Source organism: Desmodus rotundus, chromosome 4, assembly GCF_022682495.2.
Source record: "Desmodus rotundus isolate HL8 chromosome 4, HLdesRot8A.1, whole genome shotgun sequence".
NCBI lineage: Eukaryota > Metazoa > Chordata > Mammalia > Chiroptera > Phyllostomidae > Desmodus > Desmodus rotundus.
This window is the reverse complement of record NC_071390.1, coordinates 11,466,778-11,484,709: the sequence shown is the minus strand read 5'-3', so window position 1 is coordinate 11,484,709 and position 17,932 is coordinate 11,466,778.

The following is a 17,932-nucleotide window of genomic DNA, read 5'->3' as shown; positions in this document are numbered from 1 at the left end:
CACTTCTTTCGCCTGGGAGACTCTCTCAGGGGGAAAGGAAAATCAGGAGACCCAGCCTAATGTCCTTGCCAACCTAACATCCAGATGAATTAACCAATGGCATACATACACTAGAGGGAAGGTCTTGGCCCATGGAGTGTTCTTAACTGCGTGGCCCGGGCTAGCTGCTGCTCGTAGGAAATAAGCCCAGAATCCACGGATTCATGATGCACGGCTTTCTGGAACAGTCTCGTTGGCTGCAAATGGAGATGTTTCATGTTCTAAACACTCTTTGGGGAGATAATTTCTATACGTAACTTTGGTTATGTATAGACTTGGTCCTCTTTAGGCCAGAGGTCGCCTATATTTTTGAAATTATTTGTGCAGTTTCATACTGGCTAAAATCTTTGTCAGTCTAACTTGACATCTAGTGCTTTGTGATTCTAGCTATATTATAAAATACATATAAAACACATAGAAAATATGTATATGGACTGGATATTTAATAACATTAAGGTATTATTAATTAGTGTGGGGTTTAGGGGTTTATAGTGGTATTGTTATGCTTTAAAATACATTCATACAGAAGTATTTACAGATAAAATTATTTGATGTCTGGGACTAACTTCAAAACAATCAGAGTGTGAGAGGGAGAACGGAGTTATCAAAGACTATAAAAGATATAAGATGGACCATAGTAATCATTGAAACTGGCTAATGAATTCATAGAGGTTCATTATACTATTCTCCCTAGTGTTGTATGCAGGATATGATAAATTTGAAATTTTCCATAAGAGATTTAAAAGTACTAAACATCAGATTTAAAGCAACGAATAATATACCTGAGATGCTACAAGGGTGAATATATTTATATAAAATATTTTAACAATCATGTGTGAAAACATAAGTCTTCCTATAGGAAAAGAGCATAGTTTATATGAACAAAAAGTTGATAGAAAAAAAAACCCTCAGTGAAACACAAATTAGTATAGCAATGATATTAATTCTTTCAAAAAAGATTCGCGAAGAGCAGAAAAATATTGAAACAAAAAGTATTTCAAAGGGTGCAGAAAATGGGCATCCACGTGTGTTACTGGTGGTAGCCTAAATTTTAGCACCTTTCTGGAGACTATTTTTGCAGGATGTTTATCAAAAGTCTTAAAACTTTGCCTTACTTCCTAACTCAGAAATTCAAGTTCCATTAATCTATCCTAAAGTTACAAATATAGGTATGCGCAAACATTTAGGTACAAATAATATTATTATTTTAAAAATAATAATTCTAATTACAATAAAGTCATTTTTAAAAGCAGGAAGGTAGGCACACAAGCATGAAAAAAAAAAAAGAAAAGGAGACCTGAATATCCAACAACTGAAAAACATGAAAAGAAATGTATCACATGCAGATATAAGCACACACATCATTGTTCAGCCATTAAATGAGACTCTTCGATGACAAGTAATGAGGTGAAGAAAGCCAGCGGAGAACGGGTACCATCAGGATCTCTCCCTGTGCTCATCGGTGCGGACCTCCAGGAGCACGGAGAAGGGACCAGAAGGAAAAGAACTAAACACACACGAGGGGTGGCTTATAAATAAATGATTTTAATTTTCTTCTTTTTATGCCCCTATATTTCCCAAATGTTCTGTAATAAACCTGTATTGCTTTTATAAGATTAAAAAAGATCGTCTGTTGAATCAGTGATCCACTGCTAGGAACCATTCCTAAGAAGAGAAGCAGAGGTGTGCTCAAAGATTTGTTAGGGTGGTCACTGCAGCTGAGTCACAATAGTAGGACAACGGTAAATAATCCAGTTATCCCACAGTATGAGAATGATTAACACACTATGGCACTGAGAATACAAACATTTCACATAGTCCTAGGAAAATGCTGATTGTTCGGTAATCGTGGTGACAAGTGCCACTGTAACCAGTTTTAACTCCTTTCTATCGATCAATGCAACTTGTTTCCATGAACACACTTTGGCAAGCCCGTCAATAACTGACAGTCCCTTACACCCCGAAGTCAGCCAGTCAGTCCAATAAATATGCTTCTCAATGCCAACCAATCAACAGCAGTCTCACTCCAATAACCACAGTTCTAGAGTTGATGTCAACCCATCTTGCCCCCGAAAAGCTGCCAATCCCTGAACTTCACACTTCCCCAAAACCCTCTGTAACGGTATCCGTCTGTTCTGCTTGATGAGATTGTGGCTGACCAGCACATCTCTCCCTTACTGCGGTAAGCAATGAATTCAGCTGTGTGTGCACGTATGTGTCTGCATCTGTGTGCAGATGCACACACTTGGGGAGCACACATACACACACACAAACATAATGAAACCATAAGGAAATGCATTCGTTAAAATGCTACTTTCAAGAACTATATGACAAATAAAAGTGTTCAAAATACATTATGTGAGAGAGCTAAATACTAAGTGGTGTATCGTATGATCCTAATCAGAGAGACAGAAAGATAAAGGAAGGGGTGGGGTATGGACACAGAGAGAGAGAAAGTGGAAAGAAAATAAACCAGAATGTTAAAAAGTGATGACATCTGGAATTTGAGTCTGTGGGTGATTTTTATCTTACTTATTCTTTTATTCTCAAAATAATCTGTGATGACCATTTATCACTTCTATAATGAGGAAGACTTTTTTAAAAAAAAATCTTGATTTAGCATTATAGCACTAAGCCAGTTCATTTCAAACACCACCAGCAAAGTATAAGACCTCCTTATGAGCCCTTGTAAGATTCCTTCATGGGTGAAGCAGGCCAGGATCTGAAGCCAAAGGCCTCTGTTTTGTGCCTGTGTGCCCCAGATGCCGAATGAGGCCCTCAGATGCTAAGAGAGTGGTCCCACATTAGTGATGCAACACTTCTCTGAAAACCACGCGCAAAAGGACATTTTCCTAAGTTGCACTGAGCATCTGAAATTGTGTGTTTCCCTTCACATATGTTCAACAGCTTATTATTAGTGGGGACAATCAACATAGCCAGTAAATGCGAGAAGGGAAGCCTAGGTGTTTGTTGGGCAGGACTGCAAATGATGGGATGTAAAACAACAAAATAAGAGGCACAACCTGGACTGGGTGTCGAAGAGTGGAAAATAAATGTCATGTCTCCTACTCTTTTTCTTTATTTTGGAGGGACAGAGCATTAGCTGCTTCTTCTCTTCATATGGATTGTGTCAATGTTCCCGTTGCCCTTTATTAAGTCATATTCCTAGTGCTGAGAACAGGGAAAACCACACCAGAGTCTGCCGGTCTCCATTTCCTAATTCACGCAGCCCTTGGGGTAAGAAATGATGATTGAATGTTGTGAACAGACACAATAGTTAATCTCGTATGAATAGGCAGTAGGAGGGAAATGTGTTTGTCTTGGGTTTGTTCGAAAGCTTTTCATGACCAAACGCTGAAAGGATTTTCTCCACTTTCTGCCTGCTGACAATGTGTCACTGATAGTTCGACTTAATGAGGTTCTTTAGATTTAATACAATAGCAAGAGGCAATGAGCCGTTTCCCAAAATGACTTGAAAGAAATATTTGGCAAAAATAATTGTGATTCAGAGATTACTGGTTCGAAGAACCCTGTCAATTTCTTCCGCACCTGACTACGTCCACATACCCTGCGTTTCCTGCTCGTTTTCGAAGTTCCCCCATTTGCTGCCTGAGTGGCAGCAACTCCCCATAATAGGGGCCATTTTTCATAAACTATGAGGTGCTAAGGAATTAATAAAGATTTTCACTGGGGAAGCAGTAAATGGAAAGTCTGTATAATCCTTAAGAAGGAAACCTTACTTGTGTAATATCCACTAGAGTTTACATAGTGCTTTCATAGACCATTACCCGCTTCCATTCCCATTCTAACCCTGTGAGTTGGGGGCTATTATGCTCGTTTCACAGCTGAGAAAACCAAGGCTCAGAGTACTTAAGCGAGTTGCCCAAGGTCTCACAGTGAGTACATGGGAGAATTCAGACCCAGGGCTGGTGCTCTATCCAGTCTACCTGAACTACTACAGTTAAAGGAGAAGAAAGGGGCGTTCAGACCAGAGCTCCTGAGCGCCTGAGACCCTGCCTCTTGTTAGCAGGTGACATGAAGCTCATCGATCTACCTCTGTGAACCATGGTTTTCTCATTTGTGAAACACAGATAATCATGCCACTTATCAGTGTGTGACTATCGTTCAGCTCCGACTCCACTCTTCATTGCCATGCTTGGCAATCCTGGAGCTGGACTCAGAGTGACAACATAAGTATTTCTCCTTTGCCGGCTGGCACAGCGTAACTCTTTGTCAGTGCAGAGTGCTGTAGGGACACTGAGGGGGCACTGGCTTCTCTTCCTGGCCCAGCCTTTTCTTCCTGCTCCTGTGGCACAGCTGCCGATGGCATGCACGCATGTAGGACAACCGGGGGCACTCGGACTCCTGCAGGTTTTGCTGGTACTGTGTGGAGAGGCCCGCCGTTCCTGACTCAGCAGCCTCAGCCCCGCAGCCGGTAACCGGCTCTAGCTTGGAGCAACCCAGCGAACTTCTCCCCCCTCCACTGGGCAGCAGACATCGGTCCCCACCCCATCACGAGGTCTGAATCCCAGCCTCCCTTCCAAGTTTCTTCTTTTCTTGGGCATTCTCTATGACTCCCAGGGTTATTCTTCAGAGTTCTTCTTTATCTCCTCCTGGATGCTAATTCCCTAATTACCAGGTAATAATTCTTTATATTACCTTTTTCTTTTCCCTGTTCAAGTTGGTCATGGTGTTTCCATCTCCTGACTAGATGCTGATTGATACAATAATGATACCAGTTTTGAGAATTTTACACGACAATTTGGTGCTCCGATAAGCTAATGTACCTGAAAGCGCTCCAAACTTTGCAGGGTTTTGGCAAATTGTTGCATTAACGTCCTGCCAATGAATCATCCTGGTAGTTGTGCTATTTCGGTTCCCTTCGCACAATGAGTCTGGCCTTAGTCACAAGATTTGCTTTGGCCAATGGGCCATCTACACACGTGATGCAAACAGAAGCTTGACATGCTTTGTATTTGGGGGCTTGGCCCTGAAACTGCCAGAGAGAAGCCCAGTCCAGCCTCCCTGAGGAGGGACAACCACATGGAACGCACCTGCATTCCATGTTCACAGCTCCAAGTTCAGCAGAAAAAAAATCACTCTCAACAGTTACCACAAAAATCCCAGGCCTTAGATCACCTGCCCATGCCGGAACTGTGGCCAAGTGGATGGGAAGTAAAGACTGGCAAGGCCTGAGTCACATATCCCAGCCTGGAACTTTGGTTTGGCCAGGCCCATCCAAAACACAGGGACTGAGAGTGTGGAACCAAAGAAAATCAAGGGGCTGTTATGGGGGAAAGATCCCACTACAGGTATCAATAATGGCTACAGTCGTGCCCCTCATTATGACGGTTTGGTCAAGGACAGACCACATGTCCAAGGGTGGTCCCATAAAATTATAATGAATTAAGAGCAAAACGTTTGCAATGCTGAAAGACAAGGCTGGGCTCCACTACAGTGTTGGATTTACTGCTGGCTCTGGGTGGTTTGAATGACAGAGGAGGCTCAGCCAGCTGCCTGCAGGAATGCGCAGACCAGAAGCCGCTGTCCTGCCACCTCTGCACACACTCACATATGTACACTCATGCACACAGACTCACTTCCCTTCCCTGTGTTTCCCTTTATTTCCACATGAACAGGGAGAATAAAGTTGTGGGACAAGGAAATAGCTTGAGACAGAGAGCAAGGGCCAGAAGCAGGCATCTGGGGGCTGGAGCTAAACACAGAGGACGATGCGAAGCCTCAAGGTATGGGAGGCTGTAACATCCAGGTTTGTGTAAGTGCACTCTATGGTGTTCACACAATGACAAAATCACCTTACGCTGCATTTCTCAGAACGTGCCCTAATCGTTAAGCAACGCGTGACTGTGCTATCAATAAAACATTGCCTCGTACATCAGTTCATGGAGGATGCATTATTTTGATCTTCCTTCATCAGGGATCATCTGAATGCCAAGAATATAAATACTGTTAACTTAAAGAAAGGGCAAAGTTTATTGGAAGCCTAACAGAGTAGCTCGTGGAAAGCAAGAGCGGGCAATATAACTAGGTCTCATGAAGAATTGCATCTAAGAACTAGAAAGTCATAAGAATTCAAAGCCTCTTCTTTCCCTTCTCTCTCCCCCTCCCAAATTACATGTGTGTTTTAAATCTCTGAATTTCATTGAGAATTAACTTTTAACTCTCTTGTTTCTGTGAGGTTTTGTTTGGTGACCCAACCTCCTGACCCAAGGGTAGTGCAGGTGCATTGCCCAGACTAGCCAGAGTACAGCATCGCCCTGGCTTCCGTGATTGGATCCAACTTGTGTGATTTGAGCCGGGTCACACACCTAAGAATCCTCCTGACCTTTTTGCCATGTTACCCTGAGTTCTTCTTCCTCATAAGCCTCCTGAATTACATAGATGTGTCTCGGATTGATGTGTCTCTGTGGTCATCATGCCTGACACAGGAAAGACAGCTTGTTGGAGAGATGAGGAGAGAAAACAGCCTAGTGACATGATTTGAGCTCTCAGATCCGCCTTTACCTGAAGCCTTGGGCCTTGTACAGACTTGAGCTCTGGGCCAGAGCTTTCAGCGTGGGTGCCTTTTCAGAGTTTGCCTAACTTTGCTCAGTTGTCCGAAGATTGTACTGTTTCCCTTGGGACCAAAAATTCCCAAAGGGAAGAGAAATGACGAGGAATGACTACGGAGGAGTTGATTTTATGTCCTCAAAATAATAATAATAGTAATCATAATAATTATTATTATAAATAAGAAATAAAACTATTTCTTTTTTTAATATTTCATTCTCTCCCTTTAATAAAACTATTTCTTGAAAGAAACCTTACCCATTTAAGAGAATTCCAATGTGAATGTCCCTTTTGCGTTCCAGTTGTATTAGTTTCCTGGGGCTTGAAACAACAGGAAGTTATTATCTCATAGCCTGGAGGTCAGAAGTAGCTAACAGGTGCACAGGCCTGCATTTCTCCTGCAGGCCCCAGGGGGGGATCTTCTTTCTTGACTTTTCTAGTCACCAAAAGCCATTTGCATTCCTTGGTTCATGGCCCCCTTCCAGAAACATCATCACTCCAACCTCTGCTTACATCACCGCAGCTCCTCCTTTGAGTTTAGTCTTCCTTTTATAAGGACCGGTGTGATTACTTTGGGCCAAGCAGATAAGCCGAATAACCTCCCCCTCTCAAACCCCTTCACTCAGCCACACCTGTAAAATCCCTCCGCCATCTAAGGTTCACATCCGCGGGCTCCAGGGATTAAGATAGGGCCATCCTTAGGGAGGCCGTTATTTAGCTGACCATTGAACCAGTATACTCATTCAGTGAAAGCAACAACAACAACAGAAGCCCCGTATTGCCCAAAAATATTGTAAAAACAGTAAGGAGAAATTTGAAGTCACCCATTTAAAGGAAACGTTTGCCTTCTAAGCAGAAGTATGCGTAATGCAGATGTATGTCATTCTGCTTTATCCTGGGCACGCAATGCAAGCATATTTGCTTCCTCTGTAGAAATGCTATTGCTTATCCTTTTTAAAAAAATATACTCATTCTAATTTTTACACTGCCCTTCGGACAGTAAGAAAAAGTGAAATAAAGACAAGAACAAGAAAAGATTGAGAGATCTGGGCAAGATGCAGAACAGAAGGTGGACAGAAATTCGAAAGCAGCTTTGTAGCATTGCTTCAGAAAGAGGGAGGGGAAAAAAGGGGAAAAGCACATACCAAAAATACTGACCATCCTCATAAAATGGAACGTGAGAGGAAGGTAGAACCTCTGACTTGGAGGATGCTGGGATCAAGGAAGCCTTTTTTCATTTAACCACATTTCAAAACAATACAAAGAAAGTGAGGTTTTTTTTTTTTTTTTAGAGTAAATGGCAAAGGGGATTGATTTTTAAATTACTTTTAAATCATAAAATCCCACAATTGTAACATCATTTTGGGTAGTCATCCGGTAGTACACCAGGAAAAAATCCAGGAAGACATTTAACGAGTAGCACTAATAAATGCGTGTCTCTGTTGTATTGAAGCTGTCTATTCTACTTAGTAATTGAATTTTCATCCTTGTAAAGAATTGTTTATGAAAGGTAAGCATTTGGAAAGTCTGCCCTGAAAGTCTAGCAAAAAATAATTCCATTTTATAAGTTTGATAAAACCGCATACAAAGAGATGTGTGGTTGTGAGTGAATTTCAAGGGTTTCTGTAACTTTGATGATGGAAACCTTTAAAAAGTTATCAGTTGATATCTCTAAGCTGGCTGTGTTTGACTCAAAATGTAGAGGTTTGAATTCAATATACATTTTCCACATTTATGTCAGTGTTTTTTCTTCTTTAATGGAAATTGAATCACTTTTGGATGAATTACCTTAAAATCAATTTGCCAAATGCCAGTTTACAGAAAACCAATTCTCCCAACGATAAGTTGCCAAGTGGATAAGTCTCCAAACGTATCGAATTTATTGATTTATCACAAAACTTGTTTTTTTTTAAAAAAAATTAATTCAATATTCTTCTTAAGCATGAAATTAGCATTAAATTAAAGAGTCCCAAACAAATGAGAAGTAGATTATACAATCATGCCATGTATTAAGTTTTAAAGTTTTTATTTCTAACCAAGAAAAATTATATACATAAACTCAGTAGCAGTTTGCAGAAAGTCTTTTTTTTTTTTTTCAATCTGAAAAAGGAAAATTATTCAACTCAGTGGAAAGAAAGCCTGGAAGGGGTTAGCATAATGTACTACATAGTTAACACTTCAAACTTGAGTTACCTAAACCATTAAAATGAAATTGTAAAGAAAGGATTTTAAAAAGGGTTAAAAATCTTAAAAAGGCTAAATCAAGGAATGAATCAGAAAGTGACAAGAACAATCATATCACATAATAAATTTGAGCTACTGTAACAGGGTGCAGCCAAGAGGGGGGCCCCAAATAGGGATTTGTAATGGGGTCCAGAAGAGCTTGGAGATAATTGGCTCCACACCACAGGGCCACACCTGCCTGGAATGCTGGCAGCTATGGCCAATTGTGGGAGGAGCCAGAAATGGGGCTGCAGAGGAAGATTGGCGCTGGGATTTAAACCCAGGCTCAGCAGCTACTTGGTGTCTTTTTTTGGGACCACACATCTTTTTAGGGACCACGTGGCCTTGGTGGAGTAGGTTGGGACCGTGCAGCTTTGGGGTGCTCCCTTTTGCCACGTGGCTTAGGAAGCAGGAGAGACTTTCCCTGGAAGAGAAGGGGAGAAATGACTCTTGCTGGTGGGCCACGAGAAGGTGCCGCATGGCTTTGGATTAACTGGAGATCCTGACGGCGACACAGCCGATGGCGCCGGGAGCCTGAATCATGGACTTCTACTCCTTTCCTGAGATACGGTACCCCAGACTGGGTAGAGGGAGAAGGAAGGACTGTGCGCATCTGTGGGTATTCTAAAGAACTTTAATCTGTATTGTTTCAAATAAATAATAATCCCTCTCCTTTTTATTAATCTCTGGCATTGAGAGATGTGTTTCCTCTGGTGGCAGGCAAAGCGAACCTAGTGCGGGGGAGGAACCCCTGGAGAAAAAAGGGGGGTGTCTCTTATATCATTCAGCTCCCCCCACCCATCTGTTCTGTAACATTGTGAATAGCTAAAAATAACAAACATTGATTTGTTACTTGAAAATATGGAGAAAGTGCTAAAATATTAGAAAAACAGAAAATTAAACTTTTAAAATGACATTAAAAAGAACTAGAAAACTGTTCAAACATAAAAATTCCTAATTGAAATGTTAAGCAGTTGGTTATAGTTGATTTTTGATACTAAATATACTCACAGAAGACTCACCCACTCTGCAATCCAGCGGGACGAACCTTCTGACCGTTCCTTAATATGCAGCTACAAAGACAAAGCAAAACCAGCCACATAAAACATCCCAGGCACCTCCACAAGCTATTACAGCTATTGTATTCAGGTTGAGATGCTACAAAAAACGGGCTGGTACAACACATTATGTGTTGCTCTAAACATTATAAACGACTTTTAAAACACAAGGTTGTGGTCAATGGATACATGTATTGAGCAGGTCACCTTTCAGTGAGAGCGTGGGACTCAGAGGACTGAAATCCCCGATGGCTCCTCGTGCCTTAGGAAAACCCAAGTTCTTGACCAGGGTCTCCAGGCCTCTCACAGTAAAGTGCCCTATTCTCATCTAACATTCAGTCAGACATGCTGGCTCTTTTATGTCCAAAAATTCCATGTCTGCTCTTTCTGACTTCAAGATCCGTGCTCTTGATAGTCCCTCTGCATGGAAGACTCCTTCACTTGTGACTATCTCCTTCTCATCTTTCCAGTTATAACAAGAACATCACCTCAGGGAAGCCCTATCAGGGGTGTCCAACCTTTTGGCCTCTCCGGGCCACACTGGAAGAAGAAGAGTTTTCTTGGGCCACACATTAAATACACTGTGACACGTAAACACAAAAAAATCTCATAATGTTTTAAGTAAAGTTACAATTTTGTGTTGGGCTGCATTCACAGCCATCCTGGGCTGCATGCGGCCTGCGGGCTGCAGGTTGGACACCCCCGCATCACCCTGGATGAAGTGTTCTTCCCCAGTTTCCCTCCAATTATTCTATTCATCTCTTTAAAAAAAATAACAAAAACCTACCACTATGGGAAACTACTGGGTTTGTCTGTGTCTTCTGCTGCTTATGATTTATTATTCATCTTAGTCACTAGAATGTGAGCTCTATGAGAATTAGTTATTCTTTATATCTAGTATCTTTTCCTGGCATATACACACGGACATCATGAAAATATTTGTTGACTAAATCAAGAGATAAATAAATTTATCTTTGAGAATAGACTGATTTTCATTTTTAAAAGTCACTGGACTGGGTCTTTCAGCAACATGAAAATGGAGCAAACAACTTCTTTGGAATGAAGAGTTTTGAGAGAGCGCATCTTCTGCCACTCACCCTTCTCCCACATCCAAACGAGTGGAAGATTCCCTTGCCCCTGGAGGAACGTTTCCCCACCTAATGGAAAAGCACTGGGCTCCAGACTGCACGGACCGCAGGGATTTGGAAGCGTCGCTAACAGGCTGGCTCTGAAGAGTCCATATAAGAATGACTCATCTTGTAAGCGTTGTCGCTGCAAACAAACCCTTGAGGCCGTAGGTGCCTGGATCCACAGGAATCCACTGGTGGGCCTTCTGGGGATTGTGTCTGCTCCTATATTTCAGTACCTTCTTTGGGAGGCATGGTGCCCCCAAACACATGACAGAGAGCAGTATTAACCCCTGTGATTTCTTCAGAGGAAGAGAACAATTACTTCTGCAACCTGTGTGCCCCAGGCAACCTCTCTGACCCAGCACTTTCCACTGAACTCTTGTTATTGAAGAAAAGCTAATTAGAAGTCAAAAGGAGGTTACGGATCCTCCAAAGACAGAAGTTCAAACAGAAAATTGGGGAAAGTTGTCTAAAACAACAAGGGTTTGATAGCTATTAAGGTGACCTTGGGTTTACCTTCCAGCAAAATTTTGAGAAAAGCCAATGTAAGCCTCAATCTATATTTACTCAATGAACTGAAAGAGAAAAGGGAAAGAATCTAAGACACTGTTTTCCCTGTCCTGGGTAAGTCAATAAGGAGGCTGCTCTTGTCTGAAGGTGTGTTTGGGCTTAATGATCTTCAAATCCTGAGTTCAGAATTCAAAACATATATATGTATATAATGATTGCAAACCTCACTCAGAAGCACTAGTTAAAATAAAATACTCCATGAAAATGTATGTGGAACGCTGACTACAAATTATCATACAAATTAGCATCATCTATTCAAATATTTACCTTTTCTGGGGACTGTATGCCCACGGGACTTGGTAATGAGATATTGAGCATTTTGCCATTAATATTCTGTCTCAAATCGAGCCCAGCTTTATAAGAAAGAAATAATCATGGTCACCTCAGTTTTTACAGACTGCTCTTTGTTAAGAGTAAGAAGGATACTGTCAGAATTGGCTCTAGGAGAAAATTCTAAGTCGAGGCTGGCTTTCACTCTCATTTCCTTAGCAGCCCCCTATCACCTCCCTACCTTCTGGAGTGTTCGCAGTGCACTGTCCCAATAAGGCAGCCCCTTTGCTGGGACCTGTACTCCCCTTCCTTCGACCCATCAGCATATGCTGTCTCTGCTCTTTTGATGGCAAAGAAACAGAAGGAAAACACTATCTTTAGTGTGGTTGTCACTGCCTCCCTCAAAATCATGGAAATGATGTTGCCTTCTCCGAGTTGAAGCTATAAATGAATTCCTAATAGGGCAGAGCAGAGATTAGTAAGTACCTTAACAGGACCCAATGGTTCCCACGGCAGTAAGAATAGATATTAATCAGACTGAAAATATGAATATGTACCTAAATAATTGGGATGGGGGAGGGTTTGGTCAGCCAGGGATGTACAACTCTCTGGTCAGAGATAATGCCAGCAGCGCCATGGAAGCGCCGATCCCCGATGGGGCCTTTGTAATTGCCCAGCTTATTGTAGTCCTGGGCAGATGCCACCCCTTGTCCAAATTGTAAATCTCCTGTCTCCCACCCCCACCCCTCCAGCTTCTTGCAATCTTTCCAAGCAAGTGTCTGATAACTTGATTTCTCAAGCAGCCTACGTACATGGAAAATATTCACAAAGCAGACCAACCCAAACATCATGTCCAATGACTATTTTTCATATTAAAAATCATAAGCAGGTACCCTGATTATATGGCAGCATGAGGTGAGCTACACAGGTATATCACCTCTGGAACCTCATGAAGTTAGACTAAGGTAGATTGCGCCCCCCCCCCCCCCCCCCCCCCCGCTCAGTGTGGCTGGGCATCATCCAATCTGTTGAGGACCAAACAGAACAAAAGCTGGAGGTTAGGAGAAATGTGTCCCTCTTTTCTGCATCATTGCTTGAGCTGAGACATCACATTCATCTTCTCCTGCCCTCAGACTGGGAGTTAGTTACATCATCAGCTCCCTGGTTTCCAAGCCTTCATAGGCTGACTGAATCACACCACTGACCTTCCTGGGCCTTCAACTTGCAGCTGGCAGATGGTGGGACTTCCCCGTCTCCATTAGCGCATGAGCCAGTTCCTCATAAAAAATCTCCCTTTACGTCCCATTGGTTCTGTTTCTCTAGAGAATCCAGGCTAACACAGTGTATGCACGAAGTATAATTTTACTCGGTATGACAGGAGCTGTATTTGCAATCCAAAATGCTGGGGAAAGTATTATACTTACATTTGTTCATTGAGGCATTATTTATAATAGCAAAAATTTCAATCTTGACTGCAAGTGGATAAAAGGGCATATATCTCAATACTAATAGCTACCATATGGATCTTTTAAAACTATCAGAGAAGACACGTAGAAGTAAATCTCAATGTGATCTTTATCTGTGCTATTAATCTGTCAAATTTAAGGTCATCTTTTGTGGGGGTTTTCTCTTTTGTATTTGTAGCTTAACGGAATGACAAATTTATCTTTGCTTAACAACACTGTATATTAATCCTGATAAAATCTAAAGTGCAGGCGTATCTTTTACAAAACACACAAGTGGATTCAGAAGTTTTCAGAAGGACGTTAGTGGTCCAAAGGCATTGCAACCACTTTATTAGAGGAGACCGCAGTGGCTCTAAGGTTGCCTAAAACAGCTGTTCTCGAAGTGCCGTCCCCAGACCGGTAGAAATAGCAAATTCCCAGGCTCCATCTTAGACCTTCTAAATCAGGAACTCTGGGGCTTGGAGGTCAGCAACTGGGTTTTCAAACTTCCTTTAAAGCATTCTGATGATGCACGCTAAATTTTGAGAACCACTGGTTAAGCAACGGTCCAATTTCCAGTACTGTGTTTACTGAGATCTGCCAAAGGAATGAAGTTCTGTTTCCATTCTTCTTGAGCAAAGAAGGAGCCAGTGTCCCCATGGACCCTGAAGAAGTAGAACGTCCCCACACACCCTTTCCATCTTGAGCAAGGCCCAAATTCCTGCCAGGAGGGGTGAGATTGTGTATTCCTTAAAGCTCCTCTCTGGCCAGGAATCCTCTCCTTTCTTCCCCACGGGGTCTTTGGGGGATGAGAGTCTGTAATAAAGCTTGCTTTGCTTTTATTCTTGCACTGTGAATCCGTGCCTTTAAACATAGGCCACTTATTTGGGAAGGAAAAGCTAGTTTACCTCCTCCTCTGGAACTACAAAACTAGCTCTTAATCTAATATACTCCCCACTTTGGTACTTGGATGAGATTGAACAAAATCAGCTCTAGAGTTCCCTAGAGCTAGAATAGAGGCTCAAAACCCTCCAAGACGCTTTTTAGGAAGGAGAGCACAGGGACTCTGAGAGTGGAGGCTTTCAGGATAAACACCCACACCCCAAGCCCTGGTTTGTTGCTTCTTATTCAGTATTTTTGTGGCTCTACTCAATCCAGTTGCCCTTCTATTTCCAGACTTACTTGACATCTCAGGGCTTCACACTCTGCATCTATGGAGCAGGGCCACTGTGAGCACTTATGTGATTTATACTGATGAAAAAGCCCCCACTGAGAAGTGGGGCAGGGGGGGCAGAGCACAGCCCGAGCACAGCCCTTGGCTAGGAGCCGCATCTGTCAGATGGAGAGATCCTTTTACGCATTAGGAGGCCCTGATGGGGACTCTACAAATATTGATGTCTGAGCCACACTTTAGACCCATTATTCATATTTTTTAAAGCTCATCAGGTGATTCTAAGGTGCAGCCAGAGTTGAGAACCACTATTCAAAAGGATTTCCAAGCCTCCTTTCCCACACTATTATTTCAGTGTTTAATCTTAACCTTGTCATCAAAGGCAAGAGACACTGCAGATGTACTCAATAATTCAAGTTAATGAAATCGAGTCATACCTACAAAACAAATGCACAGATTGATGAAGTTGAATATTTTTTCCAATATTGTCTGAGCCATCAATTCAATCATGTATTTCAAATGACCTCACAAGCAAAGTCCGTTGCAAGGATAAAGACTATTTCTATTTCCACACTTAAAGCCTGACTACTAAACACTGAAAAATGAAGTCCCTTGTTGCAAAGCAATGAGGTTTTTGGGTAGCTGAGGGTCATTTTCTCCTTCTCCTGGCTTTCCAGCCTTGACTCATAAACTGGGAATGTCTGGGCTCTTGGAAGTGTCGATGGAAGCTTCTGCCTTCCCTTTTTTGCTGGCTTCTTCCCGTGGTGGGGTTTTTAGAAGAATGTTAAGTTGTTGACACCCATCTTTTCTCAGCTAGCCTGTCCAAAGCATACACACATTCTTCACTTAGGTGACAAGCACCATCCCACCCTGCAGAGGGCATCTCGGGAAAAAGCAGGAAGTCTGACTTTGTCATAGGTTCAAGCAGCTTATTCTAGCCCAGCTTCACTAGCAAAAAAATCATATGTAGATCTCCATTTGACTTCTGCGTCTATTTCACAATGGATGCAGCAAAAACTGTATGACTATTTGGCCCCCTGGAACCCCAATGATTTGATCTGCATGACCAAAATGACCAGCTTGACTGCCTCATTTTTTGCAACTCCACTAATGCCAGGCAGCAGAGTGGCCCGTGAAGCACTCCCTGCACCTCTATTGCTCCAGCTTTCCGTCGGACCAGTGGGCTTTGGCTGTGAGAAGGGATGGCTGCATTAGCAGAGGCTGGAAAGTATTGGTCACCCTCACTGTGCTCCTGGGTTGTTGAGCCACGGCTGATTAACTCAGTGGAATGCCTCTTTTGTGATGTTTTATAATGATTCTATGCTAAGCATATGAACACAGCCTGAATTGATTTATAGCTCCCATAAATTGACAGAAATTAGTTTGTTGTTGTTTTTTGGCATGGGGTGCTTAAGACTGGTAGAGTCAGGGTTACATATGAGTCTTCATAACCTTTACAGTCTGAATTGCATTACTATTCTTGCTCTATTGGAAAGAAACCATTGCCGCCACTCTTAGGAAAGGGCTGGGATGCAGACGTTCTAGGTGTATTGACTAGAACAACTAACTTAATCTTTATTGTACTGAGATGTTTCCAATTGTAAAATAAACTTTTATTGGCTGAGTAATCTTATAATCATTGCTACCGTGGGACTCAGATTATTCAATAGCTGCAAAACTAGTAGAATATTAATGAAATTTTATGCCCCAAGTCCATAAGATGAGAATTTTCAAACAACGTATAATAAACTTAGATGATCTAGGTATAGAAATAGATTGAATTAAAGATATATTCTGGATTCCAGAAGCCACAAATTGATATTTAAAATAATGATTTACTTTTCTTTGTAAGAAACTAATGTGATTATAATGCTTCTTAATGGTAGGCTCAAGTTTGGATCTTATAATAGAAACTTAATTTCTCAGATTTTGAATTCTGACAACTTCACCCTGAAGAAAATTGGATGTTTTCAGGTACAATTATTGATTAAAAGAAATTTCTGGGAACAGAATACACTGATGAAATTATGCAGTTAACAATTTAGGTAAGTTTATGGGGCAAAAACCTCTTTAATGTCCTCAGCCTACATGATTAATAATTTAGAGCCAAATTTAGGGGCACTTCACCCAGAAAGAATTACATTATCCAATTTCTGTTATGTTATCCTGAAGTGTAAGCAGCAAACGCATTAAAAATTAATGAGATAATCAGACAAATTCTATGACGATGCACGAGCTCCTCATTAATGTTTCACTAGACAGCATTAAGAAAGACTAAATAGACTGCACTAGATTTAGAAGTAATAAATGGACTTCAAAAGCAAAGCCACTTAATGACCTTCCAGTAAACATAAAGACTCGAAATAGAAAGGAAGAAAGATTTTAGAAACCTCTCAGCTAACTTTTGGCTGCATCTACAATGGAAAAAAGTAAAATAAAGCATGATCAATTACATGCTTAATTTGATAAATATTACTTTGGAGCCTGAAATAACTGATTGAACTGTCACTAACAGGTTAAAGTGCCTAATTCTGCCTTCGCTAAGAACTGTTTGACTAGAGCACAGTTTCTCAATGCCAACTCAGTTGACACGATGGCCTGGCGAGGCCTTTGTTGTAGCGCTGTGTCCTGTGCATTGCAGGACATTTAGCAGCACCCCTGGCCTCTGCCCACTCAGATGCCGATAACATCACTCAGTTGTGACAACCCAAAATGTCTCCAGACATTGCTAAACGTTGCCTGACGTTTGGACTCCACACTGGTACAAGGAGCCATACCTGTTACAAAGAGGCAAGAACTCCCAGGATACAAATAGCACATTCCCAATCGGTGTAGGAGAATCTACATGGCAATAAATGAAAGGATTAACTTGCAATTATTTGGTCAATTTGGATTTCGCAGGCAATTAAACTAGTTAATTCGAATCAAAATTTCTTCTCTGGGATTCGACTTATCAGGATTGGCATTTACATTAACTTAATTAGTTGACTAACTACTAGGCATATTTCTAATTTTGGCTTCAGGTTTTCAGCTCGGAAGTACTTCAAGTGCAGCGATCAGGTCTAAAAAGCAGGTGGGGCAGCACTTGTCAGGGTGATTGTGTTTCTTGGGCCTCGTACACACAAGCACTCCTCCCAGTGTCCTTCCCACTGGTTTCTGGTTACCTGCTCCTGGCTCTGGTCTGTTGCACTGCCCCTCTCCCACTCCTACCCCTGTGTATACTTGTCTGTCCCAGCTCGATTTACCAGATAACTTGATAATTAAAAGTGTGTGCTTTAGAGCTAGACAAAAGTGTTTGAATTCTGACTCTGTGATTTATCAGTCCCCCATCATGTAAAATAAATGGGATCAGTCATAAATAATGCTTCCAAGGTTATTGTGACAGTTATATGGTTAGGAGGTTATCACTTCTGCCCATGAGACCCAACTACAAGGCTAACATAGATAAAGATTCAT